Source organism: Eurosta solidaginis, chromosome 5 (genome assembly GCF_040869045.1).
Source record: "Eurosta solidaginis isolate ZX-2024a chromosome 5, ASM4086904v1, whole genome shotgun sequence".
Classification (NCBI taxonomy): Eukaryota; Metazoa; Arthropoda; class Insecta; order Diptera; family Tephritidae; genus Eurosta; species Eurosta solidaginis.
This window is the reverse complement of record NC_090323.1, coordinates 222,803,102-222,825,647: the sequence shown is the minus strand read 5'-3', so window position 1 is coordinate 222,825,647 and position 22,546 is coordinate 222,803,102. Positions and strand designations below refer to the sequence as shown.

The window sequence follows — 22,546 nt, the reverse complement described above, 5'->3', positions numbered from 1 at the left end:
TTTAATAAACATACATCAGTACACTTATGCGCTTACAATACACACACAAAAGCATGTACCTTTGTCCGGGCTTAGCCTAGAATTTACGGCAATGCGCTGAAGCTGAAAGTTGTTTCAAAGAAGGACACAAAAGCACACATTTGTTTTTACTTTTGCTCCATAATCCGATAAGAACCAAACAACACCTGCATAAGTTGTTATTATATTCATGAGCCGATGTATATTATTTGCAGCAAAGACACGCCCACTCACGCACACATATGCGTTCATACCGCACAGGCAAGCAAAAGTTATTTCAATTCCAAATTATGAGCATTTATATATATAATAGCAAAAGTTCATTGCCATATATACTTGTGTGAGCTTGCCGGCAATCGTTTCGTGCCTATAATGGAATATTTGGGCTCGCATATTTGGCAGCCTTGGAGCGTTTCTTAGTTGCATTTTCTTTTCGCACAGTAAATATATATCTATGTACTTATATACAATGTATATTATACATACATATGCGAACATGAATGACTAAAATTACGTCGCCAGGTTGCTTATGAAATTTAAAGGACAACGCTCTGTAAGTACTAGAAGCCCATCGATACATAAAACTCACGTGGACAACGCCACCAACTGTGTCAAAAGCACTAGTATTACTCTTGCTGTCATAAAAAGGGGTAAACAAGAAGCATGGAAAACCAATTGCAACACCAACAACACCGGAAAGCAAGCCGAAAAAAGTGGCCAAATAAATCCTTATGCAACACAAGCATATAATTTTTACCAGCTGTTGCAAGAAGAACAATTTCTACAAAATTTTTTCGTCCGTTCCATACAGTGCCAGCCCAAAAAACATCAAATATTTTCCATATCTATTATAGTTCTCAAAAATATATGTAATACCCTTTCTCCAATTAGATTCTGAACTTTGCGAAATTTTAAGATATATAAAGAACTAGCCGGACCCGTGCACATCATACAAAAGTCCCATATCAAATATCAACAGAAATCAGCTGTTTTATCAACTGCACGTGAAGTTAGCGTGCCACCCTCAGAAAACCACCTTAGAGACCAGCTAGGAAAATAATTCTTGCACACGAATTTGCCGTAGATAAGTGCCATATTTTATAAATTCGGAAAAAAATTAAAAAAATTTTTTTATGGTGCAGCGTATGGTAAGTGGCATATTTTATAAAAATATATGTATAGGCGCATAGTCATAGTCAAAATAACATAGGTTTAGTTACAGCTTTGTGATATAATTTTCTATGAGCTATCTGTCAAAAAAGCTGCAGCTGAGCTGTGCATCACTTGCGAAAGATATTTTTATTTGAGTTAGGTAGAAAGCTATGCAAATTTTCTCCATTATACCTGTTATGGTTTTTATACTCAAAAGAGTGTGCCAGGATGGAGCGTCCGTAACGTGGGAAAAGATAAATAGATGAAAAAAACAGTAGCGATCCTGTTCATCTTTTGACGCAACAATTAAGGATAAAAACACGCTGACGCCAATGTCTAGTATTGTACATCTGTACATATTGTACATTTGTTGAAATGTTTGTTGCTGTATTAGTATAGTGGTCACCAAAACGAAAACTGGGCTCGAATCGTAACATCCGTGACCGTATAACTCGTGACGTAAAAACATGATTTTCGGATTATGACATACGTGAACGTACGACTTCGATCGTAATTTTGGATCGCAACATACGTGACGAGTGACTGAACGTACACTTTTCGTTCCAATTTCGTCCGATCACAAATCGGCATTCGTATACATAAAAATTTCAAGAAAAATGTAAGTAAATTGTTGAAATATATGAATATATAAAATATAATAACACATTTCAAACTCTTGTTAATAACAAAGGTCGAATTCAAACAAACTAAATCCAATCCAAAAGGAAATAATGGCGGATTTCATGGCGAGACACCCAGGGCTGGTGAAGAATAATCTTCCAAACTCTGGAAATTGCAGAATTACCTCCAATGGACTTTGGGAGGAACTTTCTAATAGATTAAATGCTGAAGTACCACCAGTTAAGGATGCAAAGATGTGGAGGAAGGTATATACAGCCGTTATTATATCTTTTGATGCTTAAAAGTAATACACTTATTTTTATTTCATTGCAGGCTTTTGCTGATCAGAAGTATCAAGCAAAAAAGAAGCTTTCCTTCAAAAAATAGTCAAATAAAAAGACTGCCACCGAGGAGGCTATCATTGAGGCGGCTGGCCTTGAGGTTTGTGTAGTAGGTGATAAAAATATAATTGCTTATCGCAGAGCTCGAGCAACGCTGACTTCATCAAAAAACAGCGATAGCTATAGTGCAAGCAGCGATGACGAATCACCAAGTTGTTTGCCAGGTGCATCAACTGCTCCACCCGCCGCCATTGTTGATAGAACGCCGCGATCAAAAACGCCCCGCAAAAAAAGTTCGAGCGAACAAAAAATGGCCTTACTGCAAGAAAATTTAAAAACCGTGTCCGATTTTCAAAGGGGGTTGGACGAAAACTGGACAGATTGCTAGACGTTCAAGAACGGTTCCTGTTGGTGCAGCAGCGCATCCTGCAAATTAAAGAAGAAAAATATTGCAGGCAAAAAGAGGCAAGTCAGATCGACTTGCAAATAAAGAGACTGGAATTGGAGACGCTGCGAATTAAAGCGAGAATACCTCATTAATCTTTTTTAGAATATTTATTAATATACGCATATTTAGGTATAAGAAAATGACTGTGAATTCTCTTTTTTTTAGTTTTTAAGTTAGAAAATGGATTGATTTATGTTTTACAAAGATTACCTGAAGAATGACTTAAAGTACTGTGATATTTACTTGGTACATACACTATATACATATTTAAAATAAAAATGAAAGAGAATATTGAATTTAATAAATAATTTCTTTTTTTTAAATACTCCCAGACTTAATTTTGAAGCTATTTAGGAACATATCATTGCCTAGGATACCCTTAAAAGTGAACTTTTTATTTGATCTCTTATCGATTTTCCTATATTGGTAAGTTGGTTTATTTCGTCTGTCTCAATTTCTAGAATATAATCTTCGGAGTGAAGATTTGACGGTTCATAATGTATCTTAAATTTAATGCAAATATTATGTAATGCAGCAGAAACATTTGCAAATCTTTCCTTTTTCGCAGGATGATATCTTCTTCTTTTGTCATATCCTAAAATCCTCCAGCGCCCTTTGAGAATGCCAATTGTTCTCTCAATAATACACCTTCCTTTAGAGTGAATGTCATTAAAATACTGTTCATCTGAACCGTCTGATGTGCTTCTGTATGGGGTTATTAACCACGGCTGAAGTGGGTAGCCAGAATCTCCTATGTAAATGTATAAATTAATTATTGGTACAAAAAAGTTCGCTGCACCCAATAACTTTACGTAAAATCCAGGAATTTCGATGCCTGTTCTGTTGAAATCCATCCTCCAAATCCCTTCTTTGATCGGTATGTTTCCAACCGAAGGAATCGTGAGCCGCACCACCGTATTGACAGTTGATTGCCAATATTTTGTAGGTGTGTTCACATATCTGAGCATTTTTATAATTGTTTTAAAAATGTTTAATAAAAATTTTTTATAGCAACTTACAATCATAGCGTTGATGCTGTGGTACCCTTTACGGTTGAAGTACATGTGTTCGTTAGATATAGGTAAACCAATATGTGTACCGTCCACACATCCAATCACTAAAAAATTAATAACTATATTCTGTAATTTCACAACAATTATTATTCAATTTACCTCCAGGTATTTTATATTTTTCCACGAACCATTCTTTTCAGCTTTGGGAGTCATCTGATTCAAAGCATATAAATTCCGCACACAGCTTCCTCTCCATCTCGGCAACAACATGTGATGTCAACTTCGAGACAGTGCTCTGGCACATTCCTACTAAATAGTCACTACCGACATTGTGCTGGTAGCCACCGCTAGCAAGAAGTGAAAGCGTGACTGCCAATTGCAAAATTGGAGGAACCGCTTTGGCATCGGCTTGTTTCAAATTTAATTTCTCCAGAAGGTAACTAAAAGCTTATTTAGTTAAGCGAAATCTCTTCAAGAATCTGAAATAATTTTTTGTTACAAAGAAATAATACATAAATGATATGCTTACGCTTTTTTCGATAAGTCCAACGGGTTACTGCGTTCTCTTAGACGCCTCCGGACAAGTTTTTCATCGCCTTCGCTATCGCTTGAGCTCAAAAAAAACAATAAAATTGGATCCATATTATTATTTAGTTTATTTTTTATATTTTTTGCAACCAATTTGACAGTTCAAAATCTATTGTGAGCTAAAAAGACAATCAAATCTAATGTGGATCGTAAAAATTATTGTGAATTGAAAATAAATTACGTTCCGTTCGCTATCGTATGTTATAATCCCATTTTGTTTATATGTCTGACGTATCATGTAATTTTCTTTCGTATTGGTGGTGGTTTAAAGCCCCGACACATAAGCGCTTTTTCATAGAGATGAGTTTAACACAAGCTTATGCATTATGAGTAGATTGCACGCATTTTTATGGAGAACTGTAGAATGAGCGACCCTGGCGCCATCTGATATTGAAAAGTAGCCATCTCCCAAATTTTGTTACAAGCAAAGCATAAGAAGAAGAATGTGACATTTGTTTTGGTTAAGGGTGTTGATACAATTTGCAAGTGAAATTATTTTTCCCACTGGTTGGTAAATTTTCTAACATTTTGCGCAAGTAAAAACTGTAATATAACAAATGAATACGACACAAAATATGTTAGCAGGTATCTTTGTTGTAAGGGGATAATGTTTATACCAGCGCTTCGCGAAATTTTGTATGTGAATGGGCAAGGCGTAATAAGCTTCAATTGCCACGTCTGAAGTTCGTTCATATTTACAAACCCAACATCTTGTTTGATTGTGGCGATGTTATTGGAATGCATAAGCTTGTGTTAAACTCATCTTTATGAAAAATGCCATTGTGCCGCGGCCTTTGGAAATGCTAAATACAAACTTTGTTCCTTTTTAGCAGCAGTGATTAAAAAAGCAAACTACACACATGAAGTAAACGAACATGGAAAGGTCAGATACATATGTATGTATATTAGACTGGGTCAATTTATTAACCGATATCGCGCCATCGGTTTTTCGATAGGATTTGTGCTCAGGAAAAAAAGTTCTATTACGCATGCCCAAAAAAATAATTTTCGAGCCGGCGAAAATTCACTTTTTTGACTTTTTTCGACTTTGATTTTTAAGGTTTTTTCATGAACTACTAAAAAAATTTTCATTTGATTGAAAAAAAAAAATTTTTTTTTCACAAAACTATTGTCGCCAACGTTTTTAGCGGACATTTTTGGATCGGACAGGGTATACATATGAACATTTTTTAGTAGGTCATGAAAAAACCCTTAAAAATCAAAATCGAAAAAAAGTAAAAAAAAATTAAATTTCACACGCTCGAAAATTATTTTTTTGGGTATGCGTAGTGGAACTTTTTACCTGAGCCCAAATCCTATCGAAGAATCGATGGCGCGATATCGGTTAACTTTCGTCCATACAAATCGACCCAGCCCAATGTACATATGTACGTGTGTACATAACCGTAACTATCCACTTGGTTATCCTATATGTGATACGTAAGTATGAGGAGTATAAGGAACATTTTCTAAGATCTGTGCCGCAGCTTTTCCCTAGTTTACGTTGCATTTTACGAAATCTTTAATCCGCTTATTGCACAAGCGCGGCAGAATTTTTTTTTTTTTTTTTTTTTTTGAAAGGGCTGAAATTGTTACTAATGTGTAGTAAGTGCCATGACAAGTGTTGATGTCCATTGAAATGGCACTGGTATATGTAAAAGGAATAGAAATTGTGTACCCAAATCACTATCGTTTCATTCTTGGATTTAGACGGTTTAGTTTCACTTAGCAAGTGCGCGATAAGTTTTATTACAAATTTTAATATTTATATGAACAACGACGGTAAACCGTGCAAGATTGACCCAACTTTTTTAGCCAAACGAATTTTTTTTTTTTAAGAATGCAAGAATTATTTTCCTAGCTTTTCACTAGGGTGGTTTTCCGAGGGTGGCACGCTAACTTCACGTTAAGTTGGCGTTCTCCCCTATATTTTCTAAAATATGGCTACGGCAAATTTTTTTGTTGCACGGATAATTCACGGCAAGTTTACGGCAAATTCACGCGCAAGAATTATTTTCCTAACTGGTGTCTAAGGTTGTGTTCGAAAAGTGGCACGCTAACTTCACGTGAAGTTGGCGGTGCACCGTAAAAAAAATTTAAATATTTTTCTTTCGAAATTATAAAATATGCTTATCTACGGCAAATTCGTATGTAAGAATTATTTTCCTAGCTGGTTGCTAAGGTGGTTTTCTAAAATATGGCCGCGGCAAATTTTTTTGTTTCACGGATAAATTACGGCAAATTCACGGCAATTTTCCCAATAGGTAATTTTTTCCACGTAAAAGTTGTCTTACCAACTTCAGAGAGGTACCCAGATCAGAAAAACACACCAAGGTAAGAAACCAAATCTACGACTCAATCATCAATCAGAGACCACATTTTACGGCCCAAACATCTACTCTGATCATCATTGGGCATCAGGAACTCAAAAAAGTGTCCGCGTGAGCACAATTTGTAGGCTGATAGACAAAATGAACGGAAATGCAAGAAAAAAGTTCGCCAACTGACGGAAAGCTTAAAGATCGATTTGCAGAGTGTACTTAAGTTATGGAAATAACACTTTTTCTCATTGCCAAGTAGAAAATAAGAAGATGAGGCCGATCCCCAACTTCCATAAAATTAAACGTATCTTCGGGCTACAAGGCAATAAAACTGGTTGGATTTCAGTTGGCAAACAACACTGGTCCAGGAAGTTATACACTACTTACAAATGTGCTCAAACATGGCGATAAACAGTTGGTTTAATTTATTTTCCATATGAGGCACTTCGGTTTGATATTCAAATTTACACTAACAAATTGACAACAAAAAATTTTAATTCAAAATATATTCATTAAAGGGACCATCAAAATTCTTTAAACATTAAAAATATTTTTTTTTCTATTTAAAAAAGTTTCAGTAGATACATATATAATTTTGTATACGTATTGTGATTTGCACCAAAAAGCAAGTATGTACTGTGCAAAAAGAATAAAATGTGGAAGGAAGGCAATTGGGATAAAGTTTACAATAACTAAGGCATGACGTGGTTGAATGCGTTTGCAACCAACCATCGCAGGAGTGCGGGTTCAAATTCCACTCCCAGGAGAAAAGACGTTGAAGAGATTTACAAGGAATAATCGAAACAGCTGTCGCCTTGTCCATTAGATGTCACGTTGTTGAAACTTTTCCCAAATTATTAAATAAAAAATAAACGTTTGGAAATCATTACAAAGCAACGTTTTTGAGAAATTTTTTGAATTCGGGCAATGTTTTCCATTTGAAATTTTGACATAATAATCAAATTTGACTTCTGATATAAAACAAATAACAAAATCATTAAAAATATTTTTTTTATATTTATTTTAATTAAAGGTGTTTTTAACTTACACCTCCATCGTCATTGGCAACACGGAAAGCATAGATTTATATTAATCCATACACACGCATGCATTTATGTGCACTTAGCAAAGTTTGAAGCCTATGTAGTCTCGTTCTTACAGGTCTTCACATCTCAGACGGGTTCCCTGCTGTGAAGTGGCGCGTAACCAACACCGCTCATGCCCTTCACGTGCTTCCTTATTCACAAGGTGTGTCATGTTAGACAACCGACTTTCGTCAATGTAGTAGACATGTAACAGCCATTACTTTCACTCATGCACTTTCACATACATTAACATAAACATAACATAACATTAATACATGTAATCCCACTAGGAATTTTTTCTAAGCGCTTAAATTTGATACATATGATTTACATAGCACTAGGTGACAATTGTTTTAATTATACTCAGTTGAGCAGAGCTCGAAGAGTATATTAAGTTTGATTGGATAACGGTTGGTTGTACAGGTATAAAGGAATCGAGATAGATATAGGCTTCCATATATCAAAATCATCAGGATCGAAAAAAAATTTGATTGAGCCATGTCCGTCCGTCCGTCCGTTAACACGATAACTTGAGTAAATTTTGAGGTATCTTGATGAAATTTGGTATGTAAGTTCCTGAGAACTCATCTCAGATCGCTATTTAAAATGAACGATATCGGACTATAATCACGCCAACTTTTTCGATATCGAAAATTTCGAAAAACCGAAAAAATGCAATAATTCATAACCAAAGACAGATAAAGCGATGAAACTTGGCAAGTGAGTTGAACTTATGACGAAGAATAGAAAACTAGTAAAATTTTGGACAATGGGCGTAGCAACGCCCACTTTTAAAAGAAGGTAATTTAAAATTTTCCAAGCTGTAATTTGGCAGTCGTTAAGGATATCATGATGAAATTTGGCAGAAACGTTACCCCTATTACTATATGTACGCTTAATAAAAATTAGTAAAATCGGAGAAGGACCACGCCCACTTTAAAAAAAATTTTTTTTTTAAGTAAAATTTTAACAAAAAATTTAATATCTTTACAGTATATAAGTAAATAATGTCAACATTCAACTCTAGTAATAATATGGTGCAACAAAATACAAAAAATAAAGAAAATTTCAAAATGGGCGTGGCTCCGCCCTTTTTCATTTAGTTTGTCTAGGATACTTTTAATGCCATAAGTCGAACAAAAATTTCCCAATCCTTTTGAAATTTGGTAGTGGCATAGAGTTTATGACATTAACTGTTTTCTGTGAAAATGGGCGAAATCGGTTGAAGCCACGCCCACTTTTTATACACAGTCGTCCGTCTGTCCTTCCGCATGGCCATTAACACGATAACTTGAGCAAAAATCGACATATCTCTACTAAACTTAGTTCACGTACTTATCTGAACTCACTTTATCATGGTATAAAAAATGAACGAAATCCGACCATGACCACGCCCACTTTTTCGATATCGAAAATTACGAAAAATGAAAAAAATGCCATAATTCTATACCAAATACGAAAAAAGGGATGACACATGGTAATTGGATTGGTTTATTGACGCGAAATATAACTCTAGAAAAAAGTTTGTAAAACGGTTGTGGCACATACCATATTAAGTAGAAGAAAGTGAAAAAGTTCTGCAGGGCGAAATAAAACACCCTTGAAATCTTGGTAGGTATTACATATATAAATAAATTAGCGGTATCCAACAGATGATGTTCTGGGTCACCCTGGTCCACATTTTGGTCGATATCTGAAAAACGCCTTCACATATATGTACAACTACCACCACTCCCTTTTAAAACTCTCATTAATACCTTTAATTTGATACCAATATCGTACAAACACATTTTAGAGTCACCCCTGGTCCACCTTTATGGCGATATCTCGAAACGGCGTCCACCTAAGAACTAAGGCCCATTCCCATTTAAAATACTCATTAACACCTTTCGTTTGATACCCATATTGAACAAACGTATTCTAGAGTCACCCCTGGTCCACCTTTATGGAGATATCTCGAAACGGCATCCACCTATGGAACTAAGGATTACTCCCTTTTAAAATACTCATTAACACCTTTAATTTGATACCCATATAGTACAAACAAATTCTAGAGTCAACCCTGATCCACCTTTATGGCGATATCCCTAAATGGCGTCCACCTATAGAACTATGGCCCACTCCCTCATAAAATACTCTTTAATACATTTCATTTGATACACATGTCATACAAACACATTCCAGGGTTTCCCTCGGTTCATTTTCCTACATGGTTTTTTTCCCTTTTGATGTCACCATAGCTCTCAACTGAGTATGTAATGTTCGGTTACACCCGAACTTAACCCTCCTTACTTGTTTTACTTCTGTTAACTTACTTGAAAAGAGGGGCGATCACGGTTAGTCTTACTTACATTTAAGTACAATCAGCCATAACCAGATGTGTTGGCTGCATGCTGAATTTCAGGAAAATACTTTACACTATGGACACTGGTTATCACCCAATGGAACAGGCGGCGGCCCAGGCAGATGGCGTCGCAGGCGTCAAAATAGGAAAGGGCCAACCAACAATTAGCTCATTGATGGATCGGGAGCTTAGGGATATGCATACCTGGGAATCTAGTGTCAGTTTGACCGCCAACGCGACGAACACGGATATGGTTATTATTATAAGGTCCCAAATTGTACAAGACCTGAGCTAGGAGTGGCGATCCTGCATAAGAAACCTGCACAAATTATCTATGAGTCCTTCAGAAGGCCTCGACGGCACTATATGCATGTACAAAATTTACACTACTCCCTCATTTGGTAATTATGGAGATTTTGAATGCTATCCTACACTATGGAGTCCTGAGTTGGTGGTCAGCCAAACAAACTTCCTAAAAAAATAAGTGGTATGCAGGCAATCAAAGATTGCATTACGGGAGCACTGAAAATAACCGCCAAGGCTGCACTATATGTCAATCTGCACATTCCACCTGTAGACATGGTAGCAAGGTAGGCTGAACTGGCCGGTCCATGAGGACCTCACATAGACTGATTGAGTCCGTAGTGTTACCAGAAATTTGTTTTAATGACCAAACTGAAAAACCCTATCAAAAATCAGGACTTATGTTATAAAATAACTCCGTCCTCTTGGCAAATACTAGAAGCTTCCTAGGACTTAAGCCACTTGCTGCTTCTAGATCTGACAGCTGTATCACTCCTAATAGCTGGAGATTTAGCCTGGCAAGTGCAGGGCCCAAGAACAGAACGTGCTCGATCGTTTCCTCCTCCAACCCGCACTTCCTACATATGCTATCACAGACCAAGCCTAATTTAAAGGCATGTGACGCCAGAAGGCAGTGTATAGTCAGAATACAGTCCTCTCTTTTTAATGATAGAAGCAACTGTATTAGTCTAAGGTTGTAAGACCTACACATAATTTTCGACACTTTACAGCCCCGCGCTTGAACCCACCCCTTTTCCGCTTGGTCGACCATGTGCACCTCTCGCCTTCGCTTAATCTCGTCCAATCTAATTGGGACATCTACGGAGCAAGCTTCAAGGGATGCGCCCTTTTTAGCTAGTTCGTTCGCTTTTTCATTCCCATCTAATCCCATATGCCCTGGGACCCAATATGCCCTTGCCGATTCCCTCCAGAGACTGCTTACACTCTAACATGCATTTAGATGCTATGCAATGCGAGATTATTGCCTTAATTGCTGCTTGACTGTCAATATAAAAGTTAACACGGTTGCAGCTTAAGCTATTCTCCTCCAGGGTTTCCACTGCTTTGGTTACGGCTAATATTTCCGCTTGGAAAACGCTACAGTAATCTGGCAGCCTGTAGGATCTGCTTATTTCCGGATCAGCGCAGTATACCGCAGACCCTACTCCTTCCACTAATTGGAAACATCGGTGTACACATGTATCGCCTCGTCCGCCATTTTCGTACCGTCCACCTCTATTGTGGCCTAAAGATCTCCCTCGAAGCGCAGATAGCGAATCATGTAGTCTGTTCGTCTTGTGATTGATGACGCTATACTACTATGGCAATATAATCGGCGCTCAAGCTACCCCGAAGCACTGAGCCTGGTTGCGGTCGTTAACGCTTTGTTCTTTGCTACCAGGTGTACAGGTGGGATGTGCAGAATGGCATATAGTGCAGCCGTCGGGGTTGTTTTCAGGGCTCCCGTAATGCTAAGCATCGTCAGTCTGCATACCCCTCTAATTTTTTGAGGTATGTTGTTTTTTGTGTGGTTTTCCACCAAACAAGAACTCCATAGTATAGAATAGGGCTTACAATCGCTGTAAAAACCCAATGAGAAAGAGAGGGCGATAGGCCCCACGTATACCCCAGCATTCTTTTACATGCATAGAGTGCCGTTGAGGCCTTCTTGACCCTGTCCTCCACGTTGAGCTTCCATGACAGCTTACTGTCTAGGATGTGTCCTAGATATTTTGAACAAGGTTTCTCCTGTAAGGTCACCCCTCCTAACTTAGGCCTGGTCCAATTTGGGACCTTGTACCTCTTTGTTAATAAGACCATATCCGTCTTCTCCGCATTGACTTTCAACCCGACATTAGATACCCAGGTATGAATATCCCGAAGCGCCCGATCCATAAAAGAACTAATCGTTAGAAGGCACTTTCCACTTATGACAATTACAACGTCATCTTCGTAAGCCGTAAATTTTACGGGTCCCTCATCGAATTGCCTGAGCAGTTGGTTGATGTCCGGCGTCCACAGCAGAGGTGATAGCAGCCCTCCCTGCGGCGTGCCCCTGTCCACTTATTCGTGGCCTCGTACAATCCCCATTGTGATGTAATCTATCTGCAATTTAACATGCAGCCGATCCATCTGATTAAGGCAGGATGTACTTTAATGTAATTAAGACCATCCATATTCGCCCATTTTGCAATATTATTGAAATCCCCGGCAAAGTCCAAGAAGACTCCTAGAGCATACTCCTAATATTGCAGGGATTTCTCTATGCTTATTACCACCCTATGCAGTGTGGTGTCTACCGACTTGCCTTTGGTGCACGTATGCTGTGTTGTGGAGAGCAGCTTTTCATCCACGTTGGACTTTATGTAAACATCTGTCAGCCTCTCAAAGGTTTTGAGCAGAAATCATGTTAAGCTAATGGGTCTATAGTCTTTGGCATACACGTGACCGATCTTCCCCGCCTTTGGTAGAAAAGCTACACGAGCAGTTCTCCAAGACTGCGGGACATGATTCAGTCTAATGCACCCATCGAATATTATTTTAAGCCATTCCACGACCGCCCTACTTGAGACTTGGTAGCAATAAACAAATCTTTAACAACTACAACGAGTTTTAGTGCCCGGGGCAGCTTTAGTAGACCATACGACGTCATCAATAACTGGGCAAAAAGACAACATTATTCCGTACCTTGGCCTTTAGAGCCACAATAGAGGTAATTGGTTCGCGCTAGGGTGCCTTGATCGAAGACGAGAAAATACACGTCTACACTGACAGTTCCAAAGTAATAGAAGTGGCAGGGTCTGCGGTATCCTGTGCTGATCCGAGCGTGGACAAATCCTAAACGTTACCAGATCTCTGTAATATTTTTCAGGCAGAAGTAGACCGTTACCAAAAACAGTAGAAACACTGGAATAAATTTCCTTAAACTAAACAATATACACACAAAAACTGCGGCCGCGTCAACTTTTATGCTGACAGCCAAAAAGCAATTAAAGCATTGATCTAACATCACAACATAAAAATTTAGGGGGAAATTTGAGCGTCCTTGCATCAACTTTTCACCTCAATTGTTGCTCCACGAGACAGATCTAAGCACAGGTAGGAAACTAGGTTACATGCCGTTTAATATTTGGTGACACTAAGCAACTATGATCTTGAAGTCTGCACTGAAGCTGCCCTAAGGAATTGAGCCTTGAAAGAGCTGTTAATGCTGTTTTCTTTGCCATCAGGTCTATAAGTTTTCAGGGCTTGTGTTATGCTGAGCATTGATAGTTACCTATCCCCTCTAATTTCTATGCTCCAAGTGCTTTGTACACAGAGTATATTAACTTTGATTGGGTAACGGTTGGTTGTAAAGGTATAAAGGAATCGAGATAAATATAGACCTCCACATATCAAAATCTTCAGAATCGTTAACACGATAAATTGGGTAAATATTGAGATATCTTCACCAAATTTGGTGCACGAGCTCATCTGGACACAGAATAGATTGGCATTGAAAATTAGCGAAATCGGAAGATAACCACGCCCACTTTTTATATATGTAACATTTTGGAAAACACAAAAAACCTGATTATTTAGTAAATAATACACCAGTCCCACTCCGATTCTCAGTCCCAGTCCGTCTCTGGTATACATCCCTGAAAAAAGGATCTTAAATACTAAAAAGGCAAATTTATATACCAAATTTCAGGAAAATTGAATAGGACGTATGTAAATAGGTATGTGGGTATTATTAATTATTGTCTTTATTTCGGCTTCGCATGCATATTTATCAGTTTTGCCAGGTTGATGCGACAAAATAGAATATCGCGATAAAAATATTACTTTAAAGCTCTCAGCAACAGCTTTCATTTGATATCCATATTGTATAGACACTGCCTAGGCATTCACGGGACCACGATTTAGCCTATATCTCGAGATCCTAGTCATAAACACATTCTAGGGGTAGCCGGGTCCACGTTTCGGCCTATATATCTAGCTCATGTGCGTCGATCGCAACCGAACCTATGTAATAACCACCACGTAAAGTATACGCAATTTGTATGAAAGTTGGAACAAAATCGACCGACGCATTTCTTCAAGCACCGGCGACCAACTAACACACATTTTAGCCTTTCTTTTTGAATATATAGATTTTTATTTTTCACACTTCACTATAATATTAAAACGAAATGCAAATATTCGTTGCGTTTTAATTTCGGCTTAAAAATTGCGCCAGGAACAACTAAAGACTCTCCTGAATTAAAAAAAATATCTTAGTATCTCTAAATCGCGGGTCCCCTCAGAAACCCCGGACCCGGAGGTAATCCCCCCATCCCCCCCCTCGGCGGGCCTTGTGATGTGCTATACTTGATATCATCCGCTATAATATTTTTTATTGATAAACACGTTGTCTAATTAAAAACCAACCAATTTCACGGAAGCATATCCCACCTGAAAATATGAGTGCCGGTGCGTATACGTAACATTTTATTATTACCTATAAACATATAAAAAAATTGCAATAAAATAATATTGCGATTATAAACTGAGATATAACCTAACCTATATTTCTTGCTAGATCAAACTGCACACGGGTTGCATTACAAATTCAAAATAGTTCATGTAGTTTAGGAGTCCATCGCGGAAAAACAATGTGACACGTGATTTTTTTGCCTTTGTATTAGGTCGCTTTCATGTTTGTCCTCTCATTTCCATACGAATTTTTGACCCGAGATATACAGAAAATTAATTTTAAAATGGAAATTTTGCGATCGACTTTTAACTAACTTCTCGGTGATCCAGAGACTTGAAACTTAGCACATAGTTTGCGAGTCGATGGCACTACAATTCGTGGAAAACAAAATGCCGCCAGGTGGCAGACGAATCGAGACAAACGAAAATCCCTGAAAATCCCTGAAAATCCCTGAAAAGTGCAGGGAATCTTGCGATCGATTTTTAAGTAACTTTCCGGTGAGCTAGAGACTTGAAACTTTGGTCGTGAGTCAGAACCCGGTGACAATGCAATATTTGATCAAAAAATCCGCTAGGTGGCGCATGGATCGAAATATTAAGAAAGTTAGCTTTGATTTGGGAATCTTTCAATCCATTTTTAACTAACTTCCCGGTGACCTAGAGACTTGAAACTTAGCACTTAGTTAGAGACCTAGTGACAATACAACTTATAGAAAACAAACTTACGCTAGGTTGCGCGCTAGCCAAGATAACTGCAAATCCATGAAAAACGAAGGGAATCTTGCAATCGATTTTTAAGTAACTTCCCGGTGAGGTGGAGACTTGGAACTTGGGCCGTGAGTCAGAACCCAAAATTCCAAATGCCTTTTTGTTGGCAGCACTAAAAAAGCGAAAATAAAAAGATGATAAAAAAATTTTAAGGACTACCTTTATATAAATGGACCAAAAAATAGAATGCAATTTTTCCTTTAATACAGACATAATCTTGTTGCTATTGTTAAAGTTTTTTAGTCAGAATTCAACAAGATTATGTCTGTATTAAAGGAAAAATTGCCTTCTATTTTTTGGTCCATTGATATAAAGGTAGTCCTCAAAATTTTTTTATCATCTTTTTATTATATATAAAGATGAATAATAAATCAAAAATTGTTAAACTTATCGTAACAAAATTCGGCAGAGGGCTTGCCTTTACTATAAAGAATTCTTAGAAAAAATTAACGAAATCGGTTAAGGACAACGCCCACTTTTATATTAAAGATTTTTAATAGGGTCGTAGACGAAAATAACAAGCTATATTTTAGCGAAAAAAAAGCTTTGTATCAATAGAATTTTACTTTCTGAATTGAATTATAAGATTAACTTGGAAAACACTAAAACTTTTGAAAATGGGTGTGGCACCGCCCCTTTTATAACTAAGCAATTTTCTGTGTTTCGGGAGCCATAACTCGAAGAAAAATTTACATATGGTAATGACATTGTGTTCACATATTTTCTTTATAGCCGAAAATATTTCTAGTAAAAATGGACGGGATCGGTTGAAGACCACGCCCACTTTTATATAAAACAAGTTTAAAAGGGTCGTAGACTAGAATAATAAATTATAACTTAGCAAAAAATATTTTTAAATCAATGATATTTCACTTATCAAATTTTATTGTAAGAGGAAATGGGGAGACATTTTTTTTAAACGGGCGGTGCCACGTGTTATGTAGAAAAGTAATTTATCTGAAATGAAATGTACAATTGAAGCTCACTCTGAGTATATAATCTGCGGTAACACCCGAACTTATACACTTTTACTTGTTTGAAATACGTTCTTTTTTTAGTAGCCGTCTTGCAAATATCCAATGAGAGAGAGCGAGCTCGATGGACGTTGAGCTTCAACGACCACGTAATGTTTAGTATGACTCTCAGATATTTTGAGCAAGGTGTCTCCTGCAGGGTCATACCTGTTAGATAAGTCCTAGACCGATTCCGGGCTTTATACCGCCTAGTAAACAAAACCACATTCATCTTTTCCACGTTGGCGCTCAACCCGAAATTATAAGCCCAATGTGTATATGTATATTGAAGCGCTCGATTCATCAAAAAGCTCGTTTTTAGAAGTCATCTTCCACTTTTGAAATAGGCACCGGAAATTTGCAACAAACAAACGAAATGGTAATAACAATTTCAAAGTATCTTCCAATTTTAATCAAAGGTAACAATTTTAAATACACACAAAAGGAAATCACGCGAAAGGCTATTTCGGATACAATTTCAAACTGGACGATTTTCAAAGCATGCTTGATTAATTATGGCATAAAGTTCTTAACTGCAATATTTTGTAGAAAAGTTCGATGTCTTTAATTTAGTTTCACAAAATACATACTCGTAACCAAATGTTATGATCGAAGCTCTACCGGGTAAGTTTATGTCATTGTTGACATACAAATATATTTGCAAATACAGTAAACTTGTTAAAAAAGAATTGCGCCGCCAGAACATCGTCAGCGAATAAGTGAATTTAGTGGTATTCGTGGCATTTAGAAACAATAACAATAGTGCAGAAGGCTTTAGGAAGCCACATGGCATGCGGAATACCATCCAGATAGACCCTCAACGCACAAAGACCAAATTGGATGAAGCTGTGTGCTTTGCCTACGCTGTTGCGGTTAAGTTGGAAAACTAAGCTATCAAAATATAAGGGGATACTCCCATCCCAGATGAGCGTGGTTGTGACGTTTTAAGCAAAGTGTTGGATTCTGTGGTTGCCGCTTACGAACACATTATAAAGCACATTCACGTACATCCATACGCACCCTCATTCACAAATATGTAAACATTCGCTTTCAGATTCATTCTTGTGGTCGCAAGGCTAGACGAAAACGACTGTTCACCCACAGTCATCTTTTTGTTAGCATTGGACTCACGAACACACACCTAAAAGTGGATTGCATATCAACGCATACTCCCCTTCTCGCCTTTTTTCAACTTTAGCCGCAGAAGTGAACTCCCTCGTTTTTTGCGTGCTTTAGTACCTTCGGTGAGATTAGGTCAGGGCGGAAAACTCGTGCGTATTCATTCAACTTTACTTAGATACTATTTTATTGCATTTACAGTCAGTGGTTGGGGATATTGTACAATTTTCATATAAGTAGTTTTTGGTGCTATCCATCCGTCGTCCCGCGTTCACCGTCTCGCAACTCATACTATCCTAATTAAATTTTCCTCTTTTTTTGGACTATTGAATAACAAACTTTGCTGACTGTTTGGCGAACGTGGTGTCAAATTGCTGACGGCATTTTACTTTCTATTGAGTGCGCACGTTTCCTTTATTTTTTGTTTTGGGTTGTAGTATGTTTTTTTTTTTTTTGAATTTCATTATCCTTTTCTTTTTCGAAAAGGAAAAATTAATTGGTATTTTATTGGTATATACATTTGTTTGTAAGAGTGTTTTGATGCAAACACTTAATTTTGATTTCAAATTTTATTTTTATGAATGTCTCACAATTATTTAAATGAAGCGCTTTTCATCACTTTAGTTAGACCGATACTAGAATACGGATCAATAGTCTGGAATCCACAATACCGAGTTCATGCAGATAGACTTGAATCAATACAAAAGCAATTTCTACTTTTTTCTTTAAGGAATTTTCACTGGGACTCTGCGTATAATCTTGCGCCTTATACTAATCGGTTGAAGCTTATCAATCTTCCAAATCTTGCAAGTTGTAGAGAAATGCTAGGCGTTACATTTATGACTAAGCTCCTGAATGGATTGATTTCTAGCCCAATTCTTTTAAACGAAGTAAACTTTAACGACCCATCACCAGTGTCAAGACATTAAAAACCTCTTCTTTTGAGGCAGTGTAGAACCAACTTCGAATTGATTGAACCCTTTCGGTGTTTGTGTCATGATTTTAACACCCATTCTTATTCATTTGATCTAACGGATTCACTTTTTGCCATAAAGAAAACTGTCTTATCCTATCTTAACTGTAAAAAAAAACAATCGTGTAAACTAAATATGTTCTCTAATTTAACAATGTAGTAGTATAAGGATAATTTCTAACTGTTATGTATAGTACTCAACTGATGATTTTTATTCTGTAGCTGAGCAGTTTTAGATCTCAACGCTTAACAAACCTCCGCCTATCAAGAACTCGGCAGAAACAAAAACAAATCCGTGCGTCATGCAGATACGCCCCTCGCGCCGGTTGGGCGGGCTTTGGAGGATATTAATCCGTTGGGTATTATTATTAAAATGTGTAGCCCGCGATCGAAGTTGATGGGGTAGAAAAGATAAAAAAAAAAAATGTAAAGCGCGATAACCTCCGTAGAGATTTTAGGCCTAGCTTCTCTTCCAATTTGCGCCGTGCTCGTTTTTGAATTTCCTCTACAAATTGGCGGGCAGATACGATAACCAGATAAAAAACCCCATTTGCCATCACCTCATTTGCGAATCGATAACTATAAATATTTCGTTGTTCAGTAACTATTTTGTATCGATATTTGTTTATCGACGATCAGCTGTATTGTTAAATAAACGGAAAATAAATTGGCTGTGTTAAAAATCACGAAATTAGTATATCTGGCAATTTTAGTTAAAAAAGAAAATCGGAACTTTAATTAAATACTTTCCAACACGAAAAGCTACTTTATTTACAAATCAAATGTCATTTTGGTACTTGGCGTAAGTTTTATCACAAGATGAAGAATTGCTGAGTCCATCGCCAGTGGACAGACACCTTCTTAGAGAAGTAGATAACCTATTCCACTTGAATGCAACGGAGTTTCGAAAACTATACCGCCTAACCCCAGACTTGGCTCATGATAATATTTCTCAACTTGATGGTCAATTAAGGGGTAGGTACAAGAATAACTGCGATATCAACAGAGAAAAAAAAGAAACTAATACCGCAATTACTTACGTTTTGTTAAGATATGTAAAACTTGGATAATAATGACCTTTAAAAGCAGTTAGCATACGGCATTTATTTATTTTTGGCATTCCTTTTATGCTTTTCGCATTTTTTAGGTTTCGTAAAGCTGTGCTGCCGCCTCTCTACTACTAAAAACGAAATATAAATGTCATTTATTTCGAGTTGTTAAAACTAAGTTAGTGAGGAGTACAATCGATAAGACAAGCGACAAAATCGTTAACTAAAATTTCGACAAATCGTACCGTTATAAGTTAGTGAATTCCACTGCAGGTCCTTGTGGCTGAAGCTATTCAAATATACCGGCAGGGAATTAGTAGGGCGCATGCACCAACTTAGTCCAGTTAGTTTTTTCATCATTACTCTTAAATCTTCTTTCTCTTAATATATTATCGTGTGCAACTTTTGTCTTCTGTTTATTTATTCCATGCACATTGCGACGTCCACTACGGATTTATCGAGTGCAGCATCCTTCTTTACTAATCTTTCGGTCATTTCATGACTTTATATCCCTATATGACCGTAAGCTGATGTCACGTCCGGCCTGAGCGACGTCTCTCGAATGCTTGTTCGCATTCCAAGTCACTTCTTAGTAAAGTGCTTTGTAAAATTATTGCTTTAATGGCCGCCTGACAATTAATATATGAAAGCACGGTGCACTACGCAATAAACCAGACAGGTGAAGGCAATATTACAGAACAGAGTCGCATTTAATAAAACTCGCCCTCATAAAAGGAAGCAACACTTCCTGATTTATCTGTAGCACTTTTTTTTCGCTATCATAAAAATACAACGTTAATGCTTTTCTTAAATATGAAGTAAAGTGCAAGAAAACAACGCCTGTGGTATGTGATTCCTTTTGTGGAAGAGCGTGTTTCCTTTTCCTGAGAGGAAATGGAGAATTTTAGTCAACGGAACTGCATAGCTAAATCTTCAGGGTATCACATTGTCCAAAATTTAGGAATATAGAAACATACTGCTGACGTCAATGAGATGACTGACGATTTGTAACAAATTCATGAAGTTGTGGTTGAGTATAGAGGAGGTTCGTAACACCAAAACTCGGGATTAATGGTATACGGTCCTAACACTCAACATTTATCTACGTAAATCAAGCATTGAAATATCCTCATTTTGCAGAAAGAGGTGGCCGGTGTAAAAGCATATAGCTGCAGAGGTTTTACCGCAATGATGTTTCAAAATTCAGAGCTGATAGGAAATCATTGATGGTAAAAAAGAAATGGCCTATCAATATTTTTAAGCATTTTAAACAGCACTGACTGACCCTGTAAAAGTTAGGACAAACATGAAATTCTTTCAGCCGAATTATCAAACCCGACAGGCAGTTTTCAGGCTTTCTCTATATATCCACATGCCTCTTCTCTATCTTACGCTCTTCCTCTCTTATTTCTTCGCCCTTCTGCATTTTGTAATTAAGTTTGACTTTTTTCCGCACATTGTGTAATATAGGTTGTAAAAAAGTAGCAAAATAGTACCAACAATTTTTCCCTCCCTCCAACTTTAAAATTCATGAACGTATTAGGAGAGCCGTCAAATTTTTATTGTTGTGCTGATTTATATTAGAAAATAATAAAAGCGAGCTTTTAAACATATCGATAATAGTGCGGTAATAGAAGACAAGAACAGTAAAAACAGGACTTATCCTTTTTCAAATGCAAACTGTGACACATCGCTTTATACAACAGGACAGGGACTCATAGTTTTTTTCCATAAGAAAAGGTCATACCAAATCATTCAATTAAGGGCGCATGCGACAGCTAAAAGATGATTTGTGTATTATCTTTATTTTTTTCCACTTTCCTTTTTTTTACAGATCTTATGATTTCGGCTGATCGTTCAAGCGAGAGGAGTATGGGTAAGTGGTCGGATAAATAAAAATAAATACATGTAAGGCGCGATAACCTCCGAAGAGATTTAAGGCCGAGCTTCTCTTCCAATTTGCGTGGGGCATCTGTAAGGCAGGTGAGGTTTCACTGAGAGCTTTTCATTGCAGAAACACACTCGGAGTGCTTGCCCAGGGGCGAACCCGCTTAGAAAAATTTTTTTCGAATTGAAAAAACTTGTTTATACATTTTTATACACAGGGTGCTTTGCACACAGAGTATATTAACTTTGATTGGATAACGGTTGGTTGTACAGGTATAAAGGAATCGAGACAGATATATCATTATCGAAAAAAATTTGATTAAACCACGTCCGTCCGTCCGCCCGTTAACACGATAACTTGAGTAAATATTGAGATATATTCACCAAATTTGGTACACGGGCTTATCTGGACATAGAATACATTGGTATTGAAAATGAGCCAAATCGGATGATAACCATGCCCACTTTTATATATATATAACATTTTGGAAAACACAAAAAACCTGATTATTTAGTAACTAATGCATCTAGAATGTTGAAATTTGACATGTTGTGACTCTTGATAAAACTTGAAAAATTTTTTTTAAATGGGCGTGACACCGCCCACTTGTGACAAAATTAATTTTACAAAAATTATTAATCAAAAAACGTAACAAAATTCGGTAGAAAGGTTGCCTTTACTATAAGGAATGCTTTGAAGAAAAATTAAAGAAATCGGTTAAGGACCACACCCACTTTTATAAAAAAGATTTTTAATATGGTCGTGGACGAATAAAATAAGCTATATCTTTGTAAAAAATATTGATATAAAGGTATTTCATTTCCCAAGTGGATTTATAACAGTACATAGAAAAAACTTAAAATTTGAAAAAATGGGAGTGGCACCGCCCCTTTAATGACTAAGCAATTTTCTATGTTTCGAGAGCCATAACTCGAAGAAAAATTAACGGATCATAATGAAATTGTGTACACGTATTTTCCCCATAGAAAAAAATATTTCTAGTAAAAATGGACGGGATCAGTTAAAGATCACGGCAACTTAGAT

The 22,546-nt window shown here is 37.0% G+C and overlaps 1 protein-coding gene and 1 long non-coding RNA gene across 4 annotated transcripts in view; both read right to left on the bottom strand.

The window, feature by feature from the left end:
* The window catches only part of LOC137252581 (uncharacterized), a 687,899-nt gene that overhangs the window by 577,319 nt on the left and 88,034 nt on the right, over positions 1-22,546 (bottom strand). The gene's annotated exons all lie outside the window — the stretch shown is intronic.
* Positions 3,016-3,678, bottom strand: LOC137233697 (uncharacterized). The gene is made up of 3 exons (XR_010947540.1): positions 3,600-3,678; positions 3,393-3,540; positions 3,016-3,331 (listed from the first exon to the last, which is right to left on the bottom strand). It is a non-coding gene; the product is annotated as an uncharacterized lncRNA (long non-coding RNA).